The sequence below is a fragment of the Anomaloglossus baeobatrachus genome, chromosome 8 (genome assembly GCF_048569485.1).
Source record: "Anomaloglossus baeobatrachus isolate aAnoBae1 chromosome 8, aAnoBae1.hap1, whole genome shotgun sequence".
In the NCBI taxonomy this organism is placed as follows: Eukaryota; Metazoa; Chordata; class Amphibia; order Anura; family Aromobatidae; genus Anomaloglossus; species Anomaloglossus baeobatrachus.
Window position 1 is genome coordinate 227,317,566 of NC_134360.1, and position 25,675 is coordinate 227,343,240.

Here is a 25,675-nt window from a genome sequence, read left to right on the forward strand (position 1 = left end):
TGGGGTTTAAGAGGAAAACTTTTCTCTTTGCGGAGACTGACAAACCAATCTGGCTGTTGGTGATAAGTCTTATAGTTGCAATACTCCTCTGTGAAATATGCAAATTGTCTCTTCAGTGAGGAAGGAGACAAACTCTGGTGCCAACAATTGGAAGTAGCAATCCTAGAAGTCAAAAATTGACTCTCCAATAAGCCTTGTCATATGACTTAGGATTTATGTCAGATCAGAACCTCAATTTGGAGACACGGTGTTTCGGGGTGATTGCCCCTCGTCAGTGCAAAGTATGAGATCTGATCTGGCTGTATGAGAAGCTATAGTGGGGTCGGAGGGGAAAACTTTTCTAATTGCTGAGACTGAGTTAAAAATAGATGAAATCCAATCACAGCGATCAGTTGTTATCTGTGTAAGAAGCTGCTACTAAGCGCTCAGCTGCCCTGCAGTGCCCCCACAGGAGAGATGAGGTATTACACAATTACAATAATTACTGCACATGTAATATACAGAGGTGCTGGGTCCTCCAGGGGAAAATACATCTTTTGGATAAGGAATGAGGGTCTGGAATGTAGACCTTCACTAAGGCCTTGTTCACACATGCAGTATTTGGTGAGTATAATTTCAGCCATATTTGTGTAACTCTGAAACTCTGACGCATTTTAGAGAAATACATAATATAATATGTGCCAGGGATTGATCTCCCGCTGAGTGATCGGAGAGACCTGTCCCTCCAGGGCCGCGGGCAGGGGGGCCGAAGAATTTTAAATATTAATCTGAAGGATTTTAACCTTACCGGGAATGAGGAAATATCTGCTACAAACAAGACACCGGAAGACTGAACAACGAAGCGATAAGAAACCGTCTACTGACAGATCAAAACTCTTCTTCCTCTCTTTCTTCTTTTTTTTGCCTCATTCTTCTCTTTTTTGTCCGAATAGTTGTTATTCGAGTTTCCCATAGACTTAAGGGTGCTTTACACGCTGCGACATCGCTAGTGATTGCTAGCGATGTCGTGCGCGATAGAACCCGCCCCCGTCGTTCGTGCAACATTTGGTGCTCGCTGCCGTAGTGAACATTATTTGCTACGGCAGCGTCACACGCACATACCTTGTCAGCGACGTCGCTGTGACTGCCGAACAATCCCTCCTTCAAGGGGGAGGTGCGTTCGGCGTCATAGCGACGTTACAGCGGTGTCACTAAGCGGCCGACCAATAGCAGAGGAGGGGCGGAGATGAGCGGCCGGAACATGCCGTCCACCTCCTTCCTTCCTCATTGCCGGTGGATGCAGGTAAGGAGATGTTCGTCGTTCCTGCGGTGTCACACATAGCGATGTGCGCTGCCGCAGGAACGACGAACAATATCGTACCTGCAGGAGCAACAATATTAAGGAAAGGAGCGACGTGTCAACGATCACCGTTTTTGAACGATTTTGCGATTGTTGATCGTCGCTCCTTGGTGTCACACGCTGCGATGTCACTACCGGCGTCACTAACGACGTGACCCCGACGATCTATTGGTAGTGATGTCGCAGCGTGTAAAGCACCCTTTACATTGCGCATCCAATATTCGCGAATAGTCAAATAGCGGCGACCTATTCTGAAAATATTCGCAAAGTCAAATATTTGAGGTATTCGATCATCCCTATTAATGACTGTAGCGCCCGGTCCCAGTCCCATCGTTGTATACCCACATGTTCCTGCTCCAAGGCCTCGATGGGGCCCTACCTCTCACCTGCCTGGTCAATGCGCGGTATTCCCACACGCGTCCGCTCCCAGGGTGCAGTGGGGCATCCTTCCTCACTCCTGCGCGGCGGCCCCATCCACTCCTCTTCTGCCCCGGATTCTGCCGCGGCCTCCTCCTACTTTCAAGCCATTTGTACTGCTTCTGTGAGTGCCCGTAGGGTGCGCACGCAGCCACGCCCCCTTTCTTAAAGGGTCAGCGTCCCATTACCCGCAAGCTGTTCCTGAGGTCACCTTAAGGCATTTAAGCACACCCCCCTAAGAGGAGGTGCCTGAGCAATGTTGCCTAAAGTGCACTGCTAGTTCTCAGGTCCCCGTACGTTACTGTGTTTAGTCCTAGTACCAGTCTCGTGTGTCTCACCTCTGTCTCATTCTTGAGCCTGTTCTCTATCACCACTTCCGTGCTGCCACGTCAGAGCCATTTCCTCCATGCTGCCAAGTCCGAGTAACCATCACCGTGCTGCCAATACCAAGCTCACCTGCAATGGACTTTAAGAGACTAATCCCATCCATAAGAGACTATCTCCTCAGGTCCCTGGCTGCTGTGCACTTAGACCTTCTGTTGCGGTGCCACACAATCCCTGTATAGGGGTTCGCTGCTGGTTGGTCCTTCAGGGGAGTCTGGTGCATGGTCCAGTGGGTCCCCCCCGGACATTTGCCACCCCTTGGTGACCGTAACAATTACATTTTCCTTGCTAGTAGCTCCTGGTTAGTTCACCACAGGTGCAGCCCGTTTGTGACCTCTCCCATCTGCTTTAAATAGTCACATGATCCATCACCTAATGCCGGTAATAGAAGTCATTCTGTTTCTGACCACCGTGGAGGGATGAAGTTCTCTTGGAGCTGTTGATGTTATGCTGCTGGAGCTTTGCTGTTGCATTGCTAAGTTTTGGAGCCTAACTGGCTACAGCCTTGGTATCTGGCTTCAGCAGTGAAGTTTGTTTGTATATCCTTTTGTCAATGTTCCCCTGTTTGTTCTCCTTCCTCTCTGTGTCGATACTGTAGTGGTGACATCTAGCGCACTCATTGGCTTTGTCGGTATCCAGGGTGAGTGGAGGGACAGTAAGGGACTAGGCACGTGACGGCGTCAAGGGGAAGGACTCCTATAGGGACATTAGGGGAGCTCAGGGGAGCTCAGGGACCAGACATAGGTTAGTGATGTACAAAAATATTGTCGTTTGCAGCACCCACCGTGGAAACTTTGCAATCATGCAATCCACATGTTCAGCAGCAAGGAAGGGACGCACGTCATATCCAAGGGATCAGCTCAGAATAGGACATACCAAAACAGAAAAATAGGACAGCATCTCACATGGTGAAGTCTTAAGGGTGCTTTACACGCTGCGACATCGCTAACTATATATCGTCGGGGTCACGGTGTTTGTGACGCACATCCGGCGTCGTTAGCGACATCGCAGCGTGTGACAGTTAGGAGCGACGATTAACGATCGCAAAAATGGCAAAAATTGTTGACACATCGCTCCAAATCATAATGTCGTTGGTGTTTTATTCCGCAGTTTTTCGTCGTTCCTGCGGCATCACACATCGCTATGTGTGACACCGCAGGAACGACGAACATCTCCTTACCTGCATCCAGAGGAAAGGAGGAAGGAAGGAAGGAGGTGGGCGGCATGTTCCGGCTGCTCCTCTCCTCCCCTCCTTTTCTTTTGGCCGGCCTTTTTGTGGTGCCGCTGTGACGTCACTGTGACGCCGAACGCACCTTCCCCTGAAGGAGGGATTGTTCGGCGGTCACAGCGACGTCACTGACCAGCTTTGTGCGTGTGACGCTGCCGTAGCGATACTGTTCACTATGGCAGCGATCACCACATGTCGCACAAACGACGGGGGCGGGTGCTATCACTCGCGACATCGCTAACAATCGCTAGCGATGTTGCAGCGTGTAAAGCACCCTTTAAGTATCTTCTTTATTCCATAAGCAATGTTTCAACTCCAATCAGGTCTTTATCAAGCATGATTAGTGTCTGGAGGTGGTCCATCCCCCACTCTCTATTATTAGATTCTCCTCTCTTTTACCATCCCTGTTGATTCTCGTATATTTCATCGTGCTTCGGACAGTCATTGGTCCATACGCATCTGTTACGCCGTGTATCAGACACTCGCCAGGCTTAGCGGGACATTTCTTCTTGTCTTTATTTATTTCCTGTTCCTTAGTTTTTTCGTTTTTTTTCTTCTTTGCTGCCCACAATCTTTCTGTAATGCAGCCACTAGTTACAGGGAGTATGGGTGGAAGAGTAGCTAGGAAAGCTGGGGTCTGTTAACAGGAGGACACATGAGCACAAGGAGTAAACAGAGGCGTAGTCAGGGCAATATCCGAGGGTCAAAATCCAGGAGAGTTCAGGGAGAAAAACAGAGATGTGGTCACCTTTTGTGTCCTCCTTTTTCCCCATAGATTGTAAGCTTTCGAGCAGGGCCCTCATTCCTACTGTAGCTGTTGAATTATGTACTATTTTGTTTTGTTTTTGTCTATACAACCCCCCCACCGGATTGTAAAGTGCTGCGGAATATGTTGGCGCTATATAAATAACCTTTATTATTATATTATTATTATTAGGTAATGGTTGGAGGTCAAAAGAGTAGAAGATCACGTTAGGAACAGGGAGCGGGCAGAGAGGAGTCAAGTAAGAGTCCGGGGTCAGAGAACAAAGATCAGAACACAGGCAGGAACTCAGGCCAACAGCACAACGGCAGAACCAGAGAATACAACTGGCAAGATTCTGGGAGAGCATTCTCAGTAAAGAAGCCAAGCAATTACCAGGAAGGTGGAACACCCGAGTAATCAGCACCAACATGGAATCCTGCGCTGTCAGTCAAGCTGCTAGCTCAGTAACTCAGGAAAGCGCAGAAGAACATCTCCAAAGGCAAGATGCTCTGCACAGAGGAATCGTGACACTTTCTTTTCCTTCTGATAATAACTTCTTGGGGGTTTTATTTTATTGTTTTTGCTTTCTCTCTTCTTTTCTCTCCTTTTGTCCTTTCTTTTTATTGTTACTCTTTTCTTCCTCTTATTGTTTCGAAAACCTCCTAATTTTTTTATTTCGACTTCCGTTAAAGACTTTTAGGGGCCATTTTTAAAATAATAAAAAAGTTCATTAACCCTTTAAGCCCTCCTTATAAACCAGCATTGCTTACAAGACGTGCACCCTATAGGAGAAGAAGAATTCTCTGGCTCTTGGCCAGTAGACGTTTCGCTCCTCACATTTCTGTCCTCAAACTTTTCCAACGTTTTTTTTTAGTTGAAAAACTTTCTGATTAGGTCCATAGGAATACCTGTATATAAATACACCGAGCGCATTTCAAAGACCGTAATTACAAGGTCTGACTATAAATGATCTACCCCCATTTTTCCGGCATCATTAGAGTGTCACGCTGACGGTCGGGGTTCCTCAGAACCGTAACCCCTCCATCAATTATGCTAATGTCGTCAACAGATTGCAAACTTTCTAAGGAAGTAAAAAAAACTCAAAATACTTGGAAATTGAACTTTTGCTATATGCTAAATTCCTCCACATCCCAACAGGTTGCGTTTCATCTACAGTATGTGACAGGCGGCATTCAGAAAACGCGAACAGATGCACTCTGGGTAACTCCGTGGCTTAGTGAAATATTGTCAAATGTTAAACAGGTGTGCACGCGCTGCCATTATGTATGTCGCAAATCATATAATTATGGCACAGCCAGCGCCAGTGTATAAATTCTCCGTCTTTGTTCATCTCGTCTACATTTTCCAGCATTTATGGAAATTTAGTTTGAACATAATGAGGCTGATTTTTTTTCTTTGCTTTGGGAAACATCTCAGTTTTTTTTTAAATGCGTGATTTCAAGGGCCCTCTTAGTATAGATTAGGAAGTGAGTTGGGATTTAAAGGGATAATGTCACGGGTGACAGACAGTCATGTGGTTTCTGGCAATAGGAGGTCACAGCGTTTGGCTGCGCAAAATACTCCCTGACTTTCCATGGGTACTGCTGTCAGTATTCATTGTACTAGGTAGCTTTCTTGCTGGGTTTTCATCTCTTCCCCTTTAGGACCCAGCAGAGCTCTCCTTCCAGCCAGCTGCTGATCATTAGTATTCTCTTGGTGCTTAAATACTCCCATATTCCCTGGACTGGTGCTGGTGATATTATTCAGCTCATTCTAGCTCTGGTTGCAAGCAGGTGGCTTGTGCTCCTCTGTAGTATCGTTGCTGAAACTTTGCTGAACATCTTCCTGAGTCATCTGTGGATACATGGATACATAATTAATGCATTTTCCTCCTGTGTGTCTTCTATTGAGTTTAGTGGGGTTTAAGAAGATCTCATCCTACCCGTTCCCTATTTAGGGCCCAGCACTAGGGATACCTAGGGTCAGGTATCCTGCTCGGCGCATAGGTGCGGAACCTATCTATGGGTGAGGGAGCAGCGGTAGGTTTGATCAGGGGTCACCATCACCCCCTTCCCTAGACAAAGGGGTACCCTTGCCTTCCCTTTTGCCATTCGCTTGGTTCCCATACATAGCGTGACAGCTAAAAAATTATTACATACGCGGTAATTAGGGGTTCACCATTGAACACGCCTGTACATCATCTTCTAGAGGCAACTCGTCCATGTATTCCATTTGAATTTCATAAATGAAGACCCCTCTATGGGATCCTCCATTTATTAGCTAAGGAAGAGCCACTCATACTTTTATTGACCAGACTCCCCCATACATTATATTGTTGTTTTTTCCCTTGAATAGTTGTCTTTTAATACTCTATTTACCCCCCCAGATGTCCAGCAGTGGTGGTCACTGTTCTGTTAATTAGTCTAAAGTTAAAGTTCGTCTTCATGAAACAAACCCAATTATAAAAAGTTATGCAACTTTTGTTAAAACTTTTGCATTTATGCTTTTCACCTATTTTCTTGTCTAACATTTTGTGTTTTATCCTTCTTTTAACTTCCACTTTTTTTTTAAATGTATTTGATATGTGCCCGCCTGTTTATTTTCACGTTTGTCATTGAGGGCGCGGTTTGAGGTTTCCCGATATTTTCGGCTAATTCATCAATTGTAACTTTTTAAAAGTCACTTTAAGGAAAAAAAAAATGTCCTCTTCTTCCATCCCTGAAATGTGGAGGTATATAATGAAATTTGAGATGTTTTGCTCTTAAAATGAGCAAAAATGGAAAAAGACAAAAAAAGAGCATATTTGATCCTATGTGAAATTCATGAATTGCTTATATCATTTTGAAAAAAAAAAGTGACTTAAAAAATCCTTCAAATGACAAATCCGTCCCTTGGTGTATTTTTCCAAACCCTTTCAATACCACTGCACGCTGCCAGTGAATAGGAACATATTTGTTTACAAACAGACGTCTCGACAATGCCAGACTGATACAAGTGCTCGGATTAAAGAGTATCAATATTTTTATGATTGTTACACTCTTTTATAATTTTGTATCCTCTTCCTTTCTCCTTCTTTTAAATGTTATTGTTTACAGAAATTACAGCAATTATCCAGAATTCAATATTAAAACATTTTATTAGCAACAAAATTACTATTTATATTACAATGTAAAAGAGCAAAATGAACTAATCAAAAAAAAAAAAAGGGAAAGGAAAAAAATAACAAGTAAAAAAAAATAAAATAAAAATATGCTGTAACTATTTTGCACATTTAAAGAAACCCATACTGTATATTACAGATGGACTAAGAACAAGACCAATCAGGTGGGATACAACCCCCCCCATTAGAGAAATATCACAAGTTACATATCCACCTTTACCATTTCTTATGATCATTGCTTGCTAATGTGCAGGGGATCGATAGGGATCTGGGTCCTGAGACAATTGTGATGCTATGAGCCGCGCAGCTCATGGAACAGAAGATCTCAGCTCCAGTTGCGCATGCACAGGGCGGTGTTTGGGTTCATGGTTTCCCGTTGACCCCATACAACACTCTGGGTCTAAGTTTAGACAGAAGCTGTCATGTTCGTCTCTCTGTTATATGAGACTTGTGACAGATCCCGGACTTGAGAGTTATTTCCATTCTTGACTCTCAATATTAAACATGTTTCCTTTTTATTGACAGTTGTAGGGTTAATATCAGCATTCTTTGCCAACAAGCAGGCTAATTACCAGCTCAGGTGTTTCCAGTTTGGAATCACTCCTAGTCCTTTTATTTACCCTTTGCTACCAGCAGAGGGGGCCGATTATTCTCTTTGCCATTTGGAAACTGGTCTTGGAGGTGGAAGGAGCTGCTGTAACCCTCTGTAGAAGGTGCTGTGGTGGCTGCAGTCTCGGTGCTAACTGCATCAGTCTGTTGTTTTGTTTCCCCCTGTCTGTTTTCCTACCCTGGTGTGTTGTTTCAATGCAGCGGTGGGGCTAGCGTCCTTCACCTGCCCACTCCCTAGCCAGGGACTATTGTAGGGTCTTTTCAGGGCTTCAGGCTCCTGCTTGGCGACAGGTGAGGATCCTGTCTAGGATGGCTGGCTAGGATTGCAAGGTATAGTGGCAGGTAAGTGGAGGAGACGTCCATCTTCACTCTCACTAGTCCTAGGGCCCTCCTAGGTGTACCCCTTGTTCATCGTTGTGTAACCCCTGTTGGTGGGGGTTTTTGGCTCACGCCGGACTGTCCCTAGTCTGTGCCATGACAGGTGCTGAGCATACGTTGGATGTCTCAGGAACCTGACATTCACGCATCTGCTGGACATGTTGGGACATTCTCCATTGTGGCTTTGGTTTATAATGGAAACCTCATGAGCGGCATCCAATAGAACCTATTCTTGGGGCAGAACCCAAAACCTTGTACTTGGAGGACAATCGAATGGACTCTTCTGTACAAATGAACTGAGAAAGAAAAAGCTAAAGTCGTCCAGTGCCATGATTTTATCTTTACCACTGCAGAATTAGGGGCACTTTGCACACTACGACATCGCAGGTGCGATGCGATGTCGGTGGGGTCAAATCGAAAGTGACGCACATCCGGCATCGCTGTCGACATCGTAGTGTGTAAATCCTTTATGATACGATTAACGAGCGCAAAAGCGTAGTAATCGTATGATCGGTGTAGTGTCGGTCATTTCCATGAATTATGAATTGGGAAAGACCGATGTTACGATGTTGTTCCTCGTTCCTGCAGCAGCACACATCGCTGTGTATGAAGCCGCAGGAGCGAGGAACATCTCCTTACCTGCCTCCACCGGCTATGCGGAAGGAAGGAGGTGGGCGGGATGTCTATGTCCCGCTCATCTCCGCCCCTCCACTTCTATTGGCCGCCTGCCGTGTGACGTTGCTATGACGCCGCACGGCCCGCCCCCTAAATAAGGAGGTGGGTCGCCGGTCAGAGCGACGTCGCAGGGCAGATGAGTGCATGTGAAGCTGCCGTAGCGATAATGTTCTCTACGGCAGCTATCACCATGATATCGCAGCTGCGACGGGGGCGGGGACTATCGCGCTCAACATGTCGTAGTGTGTAAAGTGCCCCTTAATCTCCATCTTCATCAACCACCCCAGGAGGGAGGTATCTTTAAATATAGGGGTTGTCTGGGACTTAGGTATGGATGGCCCATATTAAGTTGTGTTGTCAGTACACCTGCCACCATGAAAGCTGTAAACAGGTGATTATGTGGGTCCCTGATGTCTACCCCCCAAATCCTGTCCACAACATCCAGAAAAAAGAACTTCTTCTTCCCATCACCTGCACCATACTTGTAAATCTCCCATAAACCTCCAAATGGATATAAAGTATCACAAAACTAACAAATAGTAAGAATGTGGCCTGAATTTTTGTGGCCACCCCAATCTCTGGTTCAAGGATGAAGCTGAAGGACCTACGGTATTTCTTTGTCCCAGAGTAAAGAAAATAAATAAATGCCCATAGATTATTCAGCAGCTGCAGTTACATCTGCATATAAAAGAAAATCATCTTCTGCACGTAGATTGAGGAGAAGTCGGAGATTGACGTCACACCGCACTGAGGAGTAGTTCCACTTATGGTTCTAATGTGGCTCGGGGCAGTAGCCATGGGCAAGACACTCATTTTCCACATCCTGACACGCTACAGAAAAATGTGAATCCTGGGTGTGTGGGCGTGGTGGTACTGTTGTTTCAGGGTTAGCCCTGCCACCTCAGATCCCTTTATCCTCAAGATGAGGAAGCCAGACAAGTTTGTATAAACAGAGTCAATTTTACTACAAAGGATAGTAGGAAATACACTTGCAGTTTTCTTCTGCGGAATACAGAAGCACATGTCTAGTGGTTCTGGATGACAGCACAATAGGTGTGAATGTTTCAGATGAACAGCATGGCAATAGGGGTGACTCCATACTCTTAGGAACTAACGTAAGGGTACTCTTGCTACCTACCACCTTACTAGATGTACCCCCTTTCTGGCTGAATCCACCTTCTCTTCAAGGCTGGCCTCCAGAACTGAGTACACTAATGCAGCATTAGAGCTTATCCAGTACTAAAGTGCCCACACTAGAATGCTTCAGAGAACGTCCTCCACTGTAGGGTACTTCCTGTTGCTTGCTCCCTTGTTCTTGTTGTACACACCCAAAGTTGCTCTCCTTCGTTTGAGGGTGTCCTCACTTCTCCCTCACTCACCAACAACAACTAACCCATGAAACAGGATCTGATTCACACTGGGGTCTATCATTCCACCCCACTATGGACTGGCCCTACAGTTTATGCTGTATTACCCGACTTAGGCTACTTTCACACATCCGGCTTGAGCCCTGCGGCTCAATCCGGCTGTGCAAGCTATGCAACGGATGCGGTGAAAACACCGCATCCTTTGCATAAGTTTTTCCCATGCGGCCCGCCCGGTTTTTGCCGCTTGCGGCATGCTACTGAGCATGCGCAGTGGCAAAAACCCGCATGCGGCGGCCGGATGCGGTATTTGCCGCATCGCGCCGCATCCGGCCGCCATAGGCATGCATTGAGAGATGCGCCGCATCGGCCGAATGCGGCGCGATGCGGTTTTTTTTGCCGCACGAAAAAACGTGCCAGGCAACGTTCCATCCGGCCGCCGCATCGGCTAAATCTGCCGCATGCGGCAAAAACCGGATGGAACGCAAGGCCATGCGGCACAATGCGGCACTAATTAAAGTCTATGCAGGAAAATCGCAACCGGCAGCAAAAAAAAACCGGTTGCGATTTTCCTGCAAAGTGCCGGATTGTGCCGCAGAAGAAAAACCGGAGGTGTGAAAGCAGCCTAACAGGAACTGCTGCCTAATGGATGAAAAAAAATGTATAGGGAGTCACAGATTACATTACAATACAACACATGGGTCCTCAGAGGGAGCTCAGGAGCTCTTTACACGTTTCAGGTTTGTACCAAACCCTTTCTCAAAACAGTTTTGAGAAATAGTTTGGTATGAACCTAAAATATAAATAATAGCTACTTGACATTTTATAATGCTTAGAATGACTCCTTTTTCACAGCAGTGCAGTCTACCAGGACGTTGATAGCCTACCTTTTCTCAATCTACGTCCAGTTGTGCAATATTCTGTGCCATGGGAGCCATATTACAGCTGTGATACATTTGTGTGCATGAGCCCCTACCTATCGTGGAGTGGCATAAGCTGATCTTTTGCACCAACTCCATCAGACTTTAGTTATCCACCCACCCAAAGTTCTGTATTACAGCTTGTCCAATACTAAAATGCCCCCAATCACCTGCCTCACAGAATTTCCCCCACTGTAGGGTACTTCCTGTTGCTTGTTCCCTTGATCTTGTTGCACACACACCCAAAGTTTCTCTCCTTCCTCTGAGGGTGTCCTCACTCATCCCTCGCTCATCAACAATAACTAACCCATGAAATAGGAACTAACTCACACTGGGGTCTAGCATTTCACCCCAGTATGGACCTGCCCTACAGTTAACCCTGTAATCCACTTGGAACTACTCCTTTTTCACAGTAGCACAGTATACTAGAATGTTGATCTCCTACTTTTCCTCAATTTATGAATAGTTGTGTGACATTCTGTAACATGGGAGCCTTATTACAGCTGTGATATGTGACGCCCTGGACTAGCCAAGTCGTCCCAGGTAGTCCCATGCACACACACACCCTCCCTAAAAAGGTGACAGCAGCCAAACTTCAAAACCTTGTCACCTCCCTCCAGGTTTGATGTCCACACCAGGGGGTGGAGCCAGGCGGTTGTCTCCGCCCACCGAGGAGTTCACAGGCCTGGAGGCGGGAAAAACAGAGTTCTAAGTAGTAGATAAGCTTTGACAATGGAGGAGAGAAGTCGAGTTCAAGGGCAGACCTCTGACCAGGCCTGCCATAGTCTACAAGGTGTCTGTGTTGGAGCCCAGTCACCTCTGGCAAGGAGGCAGACGGTGGTGGCCGCCTGCAGGAGCTGGGATTACAGCCGGTGGAACCGTAGGGACCGGGGTCGGGCGGTGGCCCGTTGGAACTGAACCAGGGAGCAGATTGGAAACTGGAGCACCAGGAGGGGTACTCAGACCCAGTACGAAGCCCAGAAACCACAGGGCTGAGTCAAATCAACTGATTGAGGACTGGACTTAAGGACCTTTCCCACACAAGACCCGACTGAAGACAACAGCCCAACCAGTAGGGTAAAGCCACCGCCAAGGTATAGAGACCCATATGGCCAGCGTCTGCGAACAAACAGGGCTCTCCCGACACCCAGCAAGCCGGGGAGCGGACTACTGTTGCTTAGGCATAGGAGTCATAACATTCACATTAGGGAGGTGCAGGAGAAAGGCGGAAACCACCAACCTGTTAAGGGAGAAGCTGCAGACGGCTGCGGGAAGCGTTCATCACCCCGTTTGGTTTACCAGAGACTCCAGTATGTTGTGTCATAGTGAGTACAGCCAGTGCCTTCGGGCCGTGCACCGCGCCATACCGCACCAGCACCCAGCATGCACCCATCCCCTCGCCTCAGCACCTCCATTGGGCCCCCGGGACCATCACCCCCTACCCACGGAGGGGTCGACACCAAACTGCGCAACACCGTCCCCGGGAGGCCTAGTCAACGGCAGCGGTGGTGTCCATCCATTCACTACAACCAGTGGGTGGCGTCACGAACTTAAATCCCCTACAAACCACCGTGGCCCCGGCCGTGGAACTCCCCACCAAAGTCCCCGCGTGTGGCGCCGACCCCCTTGCGGGGCGGCGTGACCCCCGGGTCCGTGGGGAGCTCGAGCCACCCACCGTACGAGCACGGATCCGGGCGGCTCGGCAGCCGGCCGAGCCTGCGGGGCGGTACAGATGTGTGTGCATAAGCCTCTACCTACCACAGAGCCACACAAGTCAAACTTTTGCACCAGCCCCCCTAGGTTTGAGTTATCCCCCTGCCCAAAGTTCTGAGATGCTTTATCAGTTTCCTTATAATTGATGCTTCTTCTGCCGCTTTCCTCCATCGTAGGCCAATATATTCTTTGCTATTTTTTATTAAAAAAGCAGAAAACAATCCTTCTAAATGGAGAAGGTGCAAACAGTTAATCATTCATTATGTATTCAAACCCAGAGCAAATATATTCATGAAACATAATTAGGGACCACAATATGATTTATATTCAGCGGGAGAAGATTTATGCTGAAATCAAAGTCCATTTCGTAAGCGGACTACCTACAAAACCATTACCCCGACGCTTATCAGAAGACGACGATTGTGTCATGTTTGTAAAATCTGCAATTAATTCGAAGAAATCTATTTTCTCCTAAAAAGTTTTATAAATAATGCAAGATGGTTAAGATAAATGCAACAAAGACATTCTCCGTAAAGATAATCGACCAAACTTCAGGCGGCTTTTTAACTTCTAAACGTGACATTGAATAGAAAATCTCACTGTTCTTCATCAGGGATTTGGCCGAGCAGAAGATATTGGAGAAAACAGAATTTATTGCATTTGCTAATTTTTAACCATGAACAATTTCTATAGTTGTCACTCCCGTCTGATATTTGTATCCATTAATTGGAACATTAATTCACACATATTAGAGTTTTCTCACTCACCCTGAGGGATCAATGGATTTACATCACCAACATCATCCTTGTAAATGCAAAATTCTCACCCGTATACGGTTGAGCTCCAATCTTAAAACTACACCAAATGTAAATGTCTTCTGAGATAGAGTAGAAAACATTTTTTGTAAAAAAAAAATTATGACTTTTCGTTGCATTAGACTTTTTTCGGACAAATGTAGCAAAGCTGAGCTGGATGCACAGATGGTGACGGTATGGCAGAGCATGGAAGTGTTACAAAGTCTAAATTGTCATTGTGGTATTAGCAAATATAAGAAGGTTTGATCTAACAGGTAGTTGTAACCTCAGCTGCAGCCACTCCCTTCTGTTATAAATATTTGTTCCTCACTTCTTCCTATGCCGGCTATAGCGCATACCTATGCTGTCTATGCTGAAGGAGCTCACTGCTGCATAGCTGTGGTGTCATTTCTATTGCAGCTGCAAAGTTCCTTACTGAAAAAAAATTGTCATTGTGGTGTCAGCAAATATAAGAAGGTTTGATCTAGTAAGTAGTTTTAACCCCAGCTTCAGCAACTCCCTTCTGCTATAAATATCCAGTAGTCACTCCTTCCCATGCCGGCTATAGCTCATACCTATGCTGTCGATGCCGAAGGAGCTCGTCGCTGCATAGCTGTAATGTAATTTATATTGCAGCTTCAAAGTTCCTTACTGAAAAATTTCTGGTGTCAGCAAATATAAAAAGGTTTGATATGACAGGTAGTTGTAGCCTCAGCTGCAACCACTCCCTTCTGTTATAAATATCAGCTACTTACTACTTCCTATGCCAGCTATAGCTCATACTTATGTTGTCTATGTTAAAAGAGCTTGTCTTTGCATAGCTGTGGTGTCATTTCTATTGTGGCTGCGAAGTTCCTTACTGAAAAAATTGTCATTGTGGTGTCAGCAAATATAAGAAGGTTTGGTCTAACAGGTAGTTGTAACCTCAGCTGCAGCCACTCCCTTCTGTTATAAATATCCGCTCCTGACTCCATCCTATGCCGGCTGTAGCTCATACCTATGCTGTCTGCTGCGGTGTCATTTCTATTACAGCTGCAAAGTTCCTTACTGAAAAAAAATTGTCATTGTGGTGTCAGCAAATATAAGAAGGTTTTTAATATATCTTATCAGAGAGATCTGCTACCTTCTCCACTTGTGAGCCACTTTTCCTCCCATCTGCCTCCTAAACTCATCAATTTTTCTGAAAAACTGCTAAAATCCATCTTGCTTAAGATTGACAAACTGCCAACTCACCGAGTGTTACGGGGGGACCGGCAGATTAGGACCAGGGGGTATATATCCCAATCGCCAGTCAGGGCCCACCGTGCTCCAGATGGTAATGGAGCTGCTGGCTCCCTGTGGGTTAGGCGGAGACTATAGAGCTGGATGGCTCTGAGATAACTCAAGGAACCGGTCACGTGTGTAGGGACACGTCAGACCGGACGACAACCTAGTTAGCGTTTCGGTGGAGCGGACGCTACTCCGACCACGTGTGTAACAACACGTCAGGCCGGATGGTAACCAGTTGACCGAGAAGACTGCGACAGCGCCCTGTCGGCCACGTGTGTAAGACACGTCAGGCCGAGCGGTCCTCCGATTAGCGTTTCTGGCCACCACTCGACTGGCCACGTGTGTAAAGGACACGTCAGACCAGGAAGTCACACCAGTAGCATTTGACTGGGAAGCCAAGGAGGATAATAGGGTTCACACACCCAATCCAGGAACACCCTGTTAACTTCACAGGGGTTCTGGGGTGCGCTGTCCGTGCGCGTAGAGGGCACAACCATACAGGTGGCGCAGCAGGTACACTGTCCGTGTGCGTAGAGGGCACTCTCAGACAGGTGACGCAACAGGTATTCTGTCCGTGTGCGTAGGAGGCACAACTGAACAGGTTGACGCAGCAGCCGCAGCCCAGTTAATGCCACTGGACTGCTCTAGCACAACAGGAACGGTAGCAAGGAAGCACGGCGCCTGACCCTCATGTGCTGAGCCACGAATCTTGGCGTGACAGGCACCGTTCGCCTAGCCCTACCTACCATTTCCAACAAGGCTTATGCCACCAAGAACTCTAAATGAAGACTGCGTACCTCCATGTTGTCTCCAGCCCCTTTTAGAACCTGGGTCCGCCCCAAACCCAGGGTGGAACCACCAAGGTCCAATAGCAGAGTGCCATGTCATCAGTGACGTCACATGCGACCTATCCGGAACCGCCACGTCATTGATGACCTCATGGCAGCCACGCCCCAAACACTTCACCAGTCATCGTCTGACGACCAATGGTGAGGTGCCAGATCATAGGGGCGGGCCTCTGCGAGCCAGTCCGGAGTTGCCACGTCATCAGGACACCTGACACCCTCTGCCCTATCAGGGCCTGCCACCTCACGGACATGCTCAGTGAGGTCCTTACCAGACCTAGCCTCTGATGCACCAAGTGCCTGAGCATGCTCAGTAGCCTGAGCAACAGGCTCAGAAAGCAGACTATCAGTTTGAGCATGCTCAGTAGGCACATCCCAGAACTTAGACACAGCACGAAGTCCAAGTACCTGTGCAAAGAGGCTGTTAGGGTTAATTGTGGGAGCATGCTCAGTAGCCTGAACTGAGGACTTAGTCTCAGACATAACACAATCAGGCTGAGCATGCTCACTAGGCAAAACACTGGGCTTAGACTCTGGCTGGGATAAATCGGCGCGCGCATGCGTACTAGCCGTCTCTCCACACTTAGACGTGGTGGAAGGAGCAGCCAACTGGACGACCCGAGGCACGGCCAAGAACGGCAGCCGGCGCCTGGGCGCAACAGGAACCGCAGCAGGCTGCTTGCGGCTATGGCGGCGCCGGTTCGTAACACCGAGGAATCAGATCACACCTGTCTATTAAAAGTCTATAAGGAAGGGAGGTAGACCCATACAGACCTATTACTTTGTAGTAAGTGTTTTATCTCATCTCAGTGCTCGCGTCACAGCTGCACAGCTTACTATAATGTTCAGCATTTTGTCTCTAGTAATTTAATCTCACTCTAGTCCAGGAATCACAGCTACACTGCTCAATACTACTATATTTTGCTGCAGATGTTTTCTAGTAAGTTTTTATTTCACCTCAGAGCTGGATTTTCACCTACACCAATCCTCCAATCTGAATTCAATCACGTGCTCCAAAGATACAAAAGAGAAGGAATCCCTCATCTCTGTGTGTGCTGCATAAGGGAGACATCATGGCAGCTACTCTCCACCCACCAGCTCAGAGACAACTGAAAACTTACAAATGGAGCCTGCAAAGAGAAAATTGTTGAAAAACATTGGAAACCAGTCATACAGACTCTGACTTGCGGTCTCGCCAGTTGTTGAGAGACAAAATACTGAACTACAAGTTTCAAAACAGCTGTAACTCCATGATACAGCGCTATTTCCAATTTACTGGTCAGTAGGGATCACGATGGTCAGAGCAAAGCTGATCTAACATTTTTCCAGTGGATATCTTCCTGAAAGTTAGTACTTATGATGCCAGGTGTGCATATACCTGACTGGCCGTGTGTGAGGTTGGTAGATATTGTGCATGTGTCCTTTCCTTGTGACCTGTGCCGCTACCTTCAGATTTGTGCAGATGCTACGCCATTGGCGCCACTGACCACCTGATGTGGAATCGAGACGTTTCGCCCAACCCCTTTAAGGCCTATGATTCCTAATAATGAAACAGAATAGCCAAGGTGTATAACTATACAAATAAAAATATATCTTCAGTTTACATCATTCTTGCCCGTCTCGTACGCCATACGTGTGATTTGTAACTTTGTGCATTGTGACGTTATAGATACATCTCCTCAATGTCTCTGATGCTGAGGACCACATCCGATGGTCACAGTTCTCTAGTAATGTGTCATGCGGTGTTCGGTTTTGTATTCGCTGGGTGTCATGGCGGCATCAGACTCTCTTCACACTGCAGAGTCTGACAAGCAGCCTGGTACCACCTGTCACAGACTGCTCTCCAGTACAGCAGGAGTTAATTCCTCATGGTTTGTGAATGGTCACTAGGAGCTCAGGCTGCTAATCACCATTCACAGCCGCCTTCACCCTTTATAAGGTTCTGGATCCGGGTGCTTGTCGCCGGATATAGCTTCAGTGTTGCTCCTGCTTATCGGTCCTTATTGTTGTGATCCAGAGCTTGGTGACCTGTTGTGTGCTGGGGAAATATGCCCGTTGTTAGTTTCTTTCCTCCTGGGTTCGCATTGTCTCTCCCTCGTGTCTGGTTGCAGTGTGCATGAGTTTTGGTTCATTCCCTTGTCTGTTGGATTTTTGGGGTTTGCTTCTCCCGTCCCGGCCCTCTCCTGGGGTGGGGGGAGAGCTGGTGTAAGATCAGAGCTCAAACAGGAGTTAGGGACATGCTGGGGGCCCAGACCTGGCTACCATCAAGCTTACCTCTGGGATAAGGGACAGCACAGGATCCCTGGTTTCAGGGTCAGGTTAGAGGTCCACCTTCTGTCACCCTGATTCCCCGTGACATAATGTTATTTGATATGTATGGTCAATATAAACATAAACAATTTATTATTGATATTATAAAATGTTGAAGAGCAAAACCTAAAAAAACTCTTCTGCGTGAAAAAGAAGAAAAAAATCCGTCTGGAATGTTTTAAATATTGTATTTCCCCATAAAAGCTTCACATATCTGAGAAGCCGGGATCCGTTTGAACCACATCAAACACAGTCTAACCTTGAGCGTCTGCATCGGGGCTCCGATTCCTATAGATAGGATTACATGTATAATTTAATGGGGCAAAGCACCTGCCTCTCACATATATCCCCGAGCTGCAAACCATCTGCTGCTATGCTGAGAAGCCATCACACAATTACGGAGCCGGGGAGACGCAACCACAACAAATCCTGCAGGGAGCGGACGCTGAGCGGCGTCTTCACATCCGATTTACCCTACAAAATACGCCAGTTACTGCAGAAAATTATACACTTGTTTTCTATAGAAATTAACGATACAAAGGGAACCCAGGGTCTACAATCGCAACGTCTCACGGAACGAGAAGAAAAACGCAAAGCTCTTCTCAAATCTGTAACGGATCATCTTCACAGTGAAGCAAATTCATTAAAGGGAACCTGCCACCAGTTTTTTCACTATGAAACCAAAAGTGTCACCTTCTGCAGCTCCGGGGCTGCATTCTATGAAGGTGCACCTTGTGCCCTGACTCCCCATGTAGACCCCGAATATAACTTTAAAAACCTGACCATTAGGTATGCTAATTACCTGTGGGGCTCAGATGGGCGTGCTCATTTTCGTCTCCTGTCCCTCCTCGTGGCCTTCTTCGCCATCCTCCTTTCATGATTGACGCGGTGACGCCGCCGTCATCATGGATGCTGCTCGGCCAAATCTCACATCTGTCTCACGCAGGCGCAGTTCGCCATTTTGCGAGCCGGTGTGGTGGTACGAGTGTAACGGGGGCAGGGGGCGCCTCAGGGGGTGTAGTCGGGTCCCCTCGCCTTGTGGGCCGCAGGCTAAACCCCGGCCCGGCCGTTACTTGCAAAACAGGTGTGTTGTTGGGGCAGAGTGTGGATGCATGGGGCCCATTCATGACAGCGTTCTTTCTCAGCTCTCCAGCTCCTTTTTCACTTTCAGGAAAGAGACAATTGCAGGCAGCGGGTAAACCAAACACCGATTTATTAAACAAAGCTTCCATCTTTCTGGTTGCAGCAGGTTTACTTTAGTACGTTACAAGTTACAGGTCCTTTTCTACAAAAACTGTTTCCTTTTTCTCTACGGGCACTTTCCTTTGCCTGCAGGGGACATACGTTAACCCCCTAGTAGCTGCGCTCTAACCCGGATTTACTGTAGGGCAGATCCAGCACACACTACCGGCTCTGGATAAGTTCTCACCTCTCCACTTCTTTGTCAGGGCACTAACCTTCGCCTGCAGGGGCCACTTGTTATCCCCCTGATAGCTGCACTCCACTCTAGTACACACCACCGGCTCCGGACTAGTCCTAACTCTTCCACCGTTTCTCATGGGTTTCCTCTGCTTTCTAGCCAAGAGTACTCACTCAGGCTGACTGCCTCGTCTCACTCCCACACTCTGCCCCGTCACCTCAGACCGAGCTTGCTCCCCTCTCACATCTCACTGCACACTGGACTCTGCATTCGGAACCCTTCCTTCCCCACCTAGCCTGCCCTGCCCCTTCCTTCCCTGCCACTGTTACCAGGGGAACCACTGCTCTACACTGGCACCTAGTGGGGAAACAGTTTATGACAGGTAACATTTTACCATTAACATTTACAATTTGCCACCATACTACTGTGGCGTCTTCAGGGGGGGAAAAACCGCTCCTTCACTACCAGGGGTCCGACTACCCCTTACATTCCTCCCCTCTTTAACCTCAGCCTCCTGGCGAGGGTCGTACCTGCAAAACAACACATGTAGGAAAACACACAGACTGGCACACAAGTTTGGTGCCCGGAGTCCCTCCAGGGAAGCTCCCGGTCTTAGTCGCACATCTGCCCGGAGGCCCTCCTCAGGCGCTCCCGGTCTTAGCTGACCTTCTGCCCGGAGGCTATTTCCAAGCGCTCCCGGTCTTTGGGTGGGCAGAAAACAACAAGACAACAAGATTCCTTCCTAACAGTCACGGAAGGAGTCCACACACAGTTCTGCATTAAGCTCCTCCCGGGTTCAGTACTTTTAACGTTACTTGAGCTGTAACATTCGCTGGCTCCTAACAGCACCGGCTCCCAACAACAAACAGACGTCTCTTCTGGATGACCACCTCTTCACGCTGGGTGGTATGCACGCAGCCATTCGGCCCGCTGGGCCCTCACATGGTCGGAGAGGGACTGTCCAGGTAAGCGGGGTAGCCTACGAAACGGCTCATAACCCGGTGGCTCCGGTACTTCCTTCTCCGGTTCAGGCCCTTCAGCCTCCTGCGGGGGTGAGGGGGTAGCTAGACGGGACCGCAGTGGGCTGCCGACAACAACTACCGGGTGCGACACCATACTCTGATGTATCACCAGTAATGCCGATGCTTCTCTTGGCTTGTCTCCAGCCGTAGGTTCGGCGGCCGCTTTTGGCGCGACCGTCGGGGTACTCTTCAGCCCACAGGCTTAAGCAAGCGCTTGCTTATGCTGAGCGCGCCACGCTCTGTTCTCCATTCTGCTTGGTCCAGGTATTGGAGTTTGCTTCTTCTTCCACTGCCGGGGTTGCAATCGCTTCGGGGAAGGTGGAGGCGGTTCTTCTTTTCCCGCTTCTGCCTATACTCCGCCCCCGGCCTCACCCACCAGGTCGGCACAGCGTTTGCGACGCCTCTTCTTTCTTGCGGCGGCGCCCACGTCTTTAGACCTCTGCAGTATCTCGGGGCAAGCACCTCCCCTCTTTGGGCGGTGCACTCCGGGCTTCTTCCTTACAGGCCAGCCCAGCGCTTTTCGTTTGGCGCCCACTTTTCGCGCCTTCACTAAATCCATGAGGACGGCCGCCATCTTGCCGCCATCTTGTGGCCCGTTCAGCACGTCAGGCACCACTTGATCTTCCTCACAGTCTCTGGTCGGGGTTTCTTGCATGCAGGCTTCATCATGCCGACTACGCCAGTTTGTAACGGGGGCAGGGGGCGCCTCAGGGGGTGTAGTCGGGTCCCCTCGCCTTGTGGGCCGCAGGCTGAACCCCGGCCCGGCCGTTACTTGCAAAACAGGTGTGTTGTTGGGGCAGAGTGTGGATGCATGGGGCCCATTCATGACAGCGTTCTTTCTGTGCTCTCCAGCTCCTTTTTCACTTTCAGGAAAGAGACAATTGCAGGCAGCGGATAAATCAAACACCGATTTATTAAACAAAGCTTCCATCTTTCTGTTTGCAGCAGGTTTACTTTAGTACGTTACAAGTTACAGGTCCTTTTCTACAAAAACTGTTTCCTTTTTCTCTACAGGCACTTTCCTTTGCCTGCAGGGGACATACGTTAACCCCCTAGTAGCTGCGCTCTAACCCGGATTTACTGTAGGGCAGATCCAGCACACACTACCGGCTCTGGATAAGTTCTCACCTCTCCACTTCTTTGTCAGGGCACTAACCTTCGCCTGCAGGGGCCACTTGTTATCCCCCTGATAGCTGCACTCCACTCTAGTACACACCACCAGCTCCGGACTAGTCCCAACTCTTCCACCGTTTCTCATGGGTTTCCTCTGCTTTCTAGCCAAGAGTACTCACTCAGGCTGACTGCCTCGTCTCACTCCCACACTCTGCCCCGTCACCTCAGACCGAGCTTGCTCCCCTCTCACATCTCACTGCACACTGGACTCTGCATTCGGAACCCTTCCTTCCCCACCTAGCCTGCCCTGCCCCTTCCTTCCCTGCCACTGTTACCAGGGGAACCACTGCTCTACACTGGCACCTAGTGGGGAAACAGTTTATGACAGGTAACATTTTACCATTAACATTTACAATTTGCCACCATACTACTGTGGCGTCTTCAGGGGGGGAAAAACCGCTCCTTCACTACCAGGGGTCCGACTACCCCTTACACGAGGATGACGCAGGGGACATCATGCACATTGCCGACCATAATCTCGCGCATGCGCAAACACCACACTGGCTCGCGTGAGGACGAACTGCGCCTGCGCGAACCGGGGAATTACTGCACAGATGCGAGAGTTGGCCAAGCAGCGTCCATGATAACGGCAGCGGCGTTACGTCACTCATGAAAGGAGGATGCCTGAGAAGGTCCCAAGGAGGGACAGGAGACGAAAATGAGCACGCCCATCTGAGCCCCACAGGTCATTAGCATACCTAACGGTCTGGTTTTATAAAGTTATATTCGGGGTCTGCAAGAAGAGTCAGGGCACAAGGTGCACCTTCATAGAATGCAGCCCAGGAGCTACAGAAGGTGACACTTTTGGTTTCATAGTGAAAAAACTGGTGACAGGTTCCCTTTAAACTGATTTTCCGACCCCAAAAAATAAAATAGAGCTCCTCTGTGTTCTTTGTTTTTTGTTTTCTTTTTTTTAATTGAGCGAAAAGTCCCTGGTCCAGCAGCCATATCAGGAGCCTTTAGCCACAGGACCAGAGCCCTGCAAACCTCCTATTATTTGCCCATCCCTAGTGCCTCTTCTGGATGGTAGACCCTTCAAGGTCAGTATGATGCGGCACAATGCACGCATGACCTACTAATCACAAGAGGCCCCGGGAGGCCACAGATGGTGTCACAAGTGTGGTGTGATCTAATGTGACCTCTGGGGGATCTGAGATCAGAAGGTCACAGCTCATTGAGTATCAAAGATCCGCTTTAGTGCCCACACGCCCTTTACACTGGGTTGGGGCATATTTTATTCCATCCAGTACTGAAGAGGTTAAGGTTAATTTCTATCATTCAGGTGATCTAACTGGTAGTTGTAACCTCAGCTGCAGCCACTCCCTTCTGCTATAAATATCCTCTATATGCCGGCTATAGTTCATACCTATGCTGACCATGTTGAAGGAGATCGTTGCTGCATAGCTGTGGTGTCATTTCTATTGCAGCTGAGAAGTTCCTTACTGAAGAAACCTTGGAGTTCTTTTTGTTGTTTCTTTCCCCACCCATTTGTCTTACCTTCCTCATGTTGTTTTATTGTAGTAGCGAGGATAGCGTCTCACTTGCCCTCACTAACCAAGTTGAGTTTAGGGTCATCGGGAGCCTAGGCACGTGATCAGTGCACGAGGAAAGGACCCGTCTAGAAACATTCGGGTGTGCAGGGTTCAGCCTCAGGTGAGTGTTAGGAGGTGATCCCACTCCCCTCTCCCTAGCACCAGGGCCAACTGTTGTATCATTTCCCTGGTATATCATTTGTGTTGCGTCGCTCCCCTGAACAATATGGCCTGAGCAATGGCAGGATCAAAAGAGAGTAGATCAGGGAGCATCTAGACAATAGCTGAAGAGGAGCCAAGGAAAGGATCGGGTGGCAGAGGGGGAGGTATGGGAAGGGCCGAGGAGAGGTGAGTAAAACATTTTCATAATCTTTGGGAAAAATTCATATTCTTTTAGATTTGATTTGCTCATCTTTAGCCGTAATGTATTTAATGGTCTTCAGGACATGTAATCTCAGACTTAAAGGGAACCTGTCACCAGATTTTTCCCTATTAAACTAAAAGAATCCCCTTCTGCGGCTCCTGGGCTGCTTTCTATGAAGGTGCACCTTGGCCCTGACTCCCCTTCCAGGCCCCAAAAATAACTTTATAAAACTTGGCCGTTAGGTATGCTAATTATCTGTGTTGGCCAGATGGGCGGGCTCATTTTCTGCTCCTTTCCCCCCCTCCTGCCGCTGATCGCCGTCCTCCTTTCTTGTTTGACATGATGACGCCCTCTGTCAGCCTCCTAATCGCATTTTCAAATCTCGCGCCTGTGCAGTTATGTCGGCTCGTGCAGGCGCAGTTCTCTCTGCCATATAGCGGCCGGAGCAGAAAACAGCTGCCCTCGCTCGCGCCGGTGAGCTAAATGCGCAGGCGCGAGATTATGGGCAGGTACGAGCATGGCGCTGGTGAGTTCGGCGCTGTGCATGACCTCACCAGCGCCATGCTCGTACCCGCCGATAATCTCGCGCCTGCGCATTTAACTCACCGGTGCGAGTGAGGGCAGCTATGTTTTCTCGCGCTGATGAGCTAAATGTGCAGGCGCGATATGGCAGAGCGAACTGCGCCTGCGCGAGCCGACAGAACTGCACAGGCGCAAGATTTGAATATGTAATGAGGATGATGACGGAGGCGTCATCACGTCAATCAAGAAAGGAGGATGGCAATCAGCGACAGGAGGGGGGACAGGATCAGAAAATGAGCCCGCCCATCTGGCCAACACAGGTAATCAGCATACCTAACGGTCAGTTTTTATAAAGTTATTTTTGGCGTCTGGAAAGGGAGTCAGGGCCAAGGTGCACCTTCATAGAATGCAGCCCAGGAGCAGCAGAAGGGGACACTTTTAGGGGTACTTTGCACGTTGCAACATCACTAGCCGATGCTAGTGATACCGAGCGCGATAGTACCCGCCCCCGTCACACATGTGCTATCTTATGATAGCTGCCGTAGTGAACATTATCGCTACGGCAGCTTCATACGCACTTACCTGCCCTGTGACGTTGCTCTGGCCGGAGACCCGCCTCCTTCCTAAGGGGGCGGGTTGTGCGGCGTCACAGCAACGTCACACAGCAGGCAGCCAATAGAAGCGGAGGGGCGGAGATGAGCGGGACGTAAACATCCCGCCCACCTCCTTCCTTCCACATAGCCGGTGGAGGCAGGTTAGCAGATGTTCCTCGCTCCTGCGGCTTCATACACAGCGATGTGTGCTGCCGCAGGAACGAGGAACAACATCGTATCTCCTATCGGTGCGACATTATGGAAATGACCAACGCTACACAGATCGCCGATTTATGACGCTTTTGCGATCGTTTATCGGCGCATCTAGGCTTTACATGTTGCGAAGTCGTTACCGGCGCCGGATGTGCGTCACTTTCGATTTGACCCCGACGATATCGCAGTAGCGATGTCGCAACGTGCAAAGTACCCCTTAGTTTAATAGGGGAAAAAAATCTGGTGACAGGTTCCCTTTAAGAGTCTTGTACCCCACCCCAGTCCTTATTTGTTATGGTCCTACTGATTGATCTTGCCCCTCTCGGGCCGTGCGGTGGCGCAGAATACTTTGTATCTCATCATCGCTGACTGCATTCATTTATCTTGATTATGAGGCCAAATGAATATTTAAAAAAGAACTTTCCAGCTGGGATCAATCTTCCAGGAAGAAGAAATGTTCTTCATGGCTAAAAGCATGAAAACACCTCAATATGGGGGTCACGAGGCTGACCAGTAAAAATGTCTGGCGGCTTCGGTGACCCCATAACGAGGTTCAGCATTTTCTCCAGAGTAAGAAAAAAAAAAGCGATGTGATAAGAGCTTCTCATGAATCATTCACTGCGCGGAATATCTGCACTTACCGTAATCCGCCGCAATCTAATTGACCATACAGATAAAAATCCTAC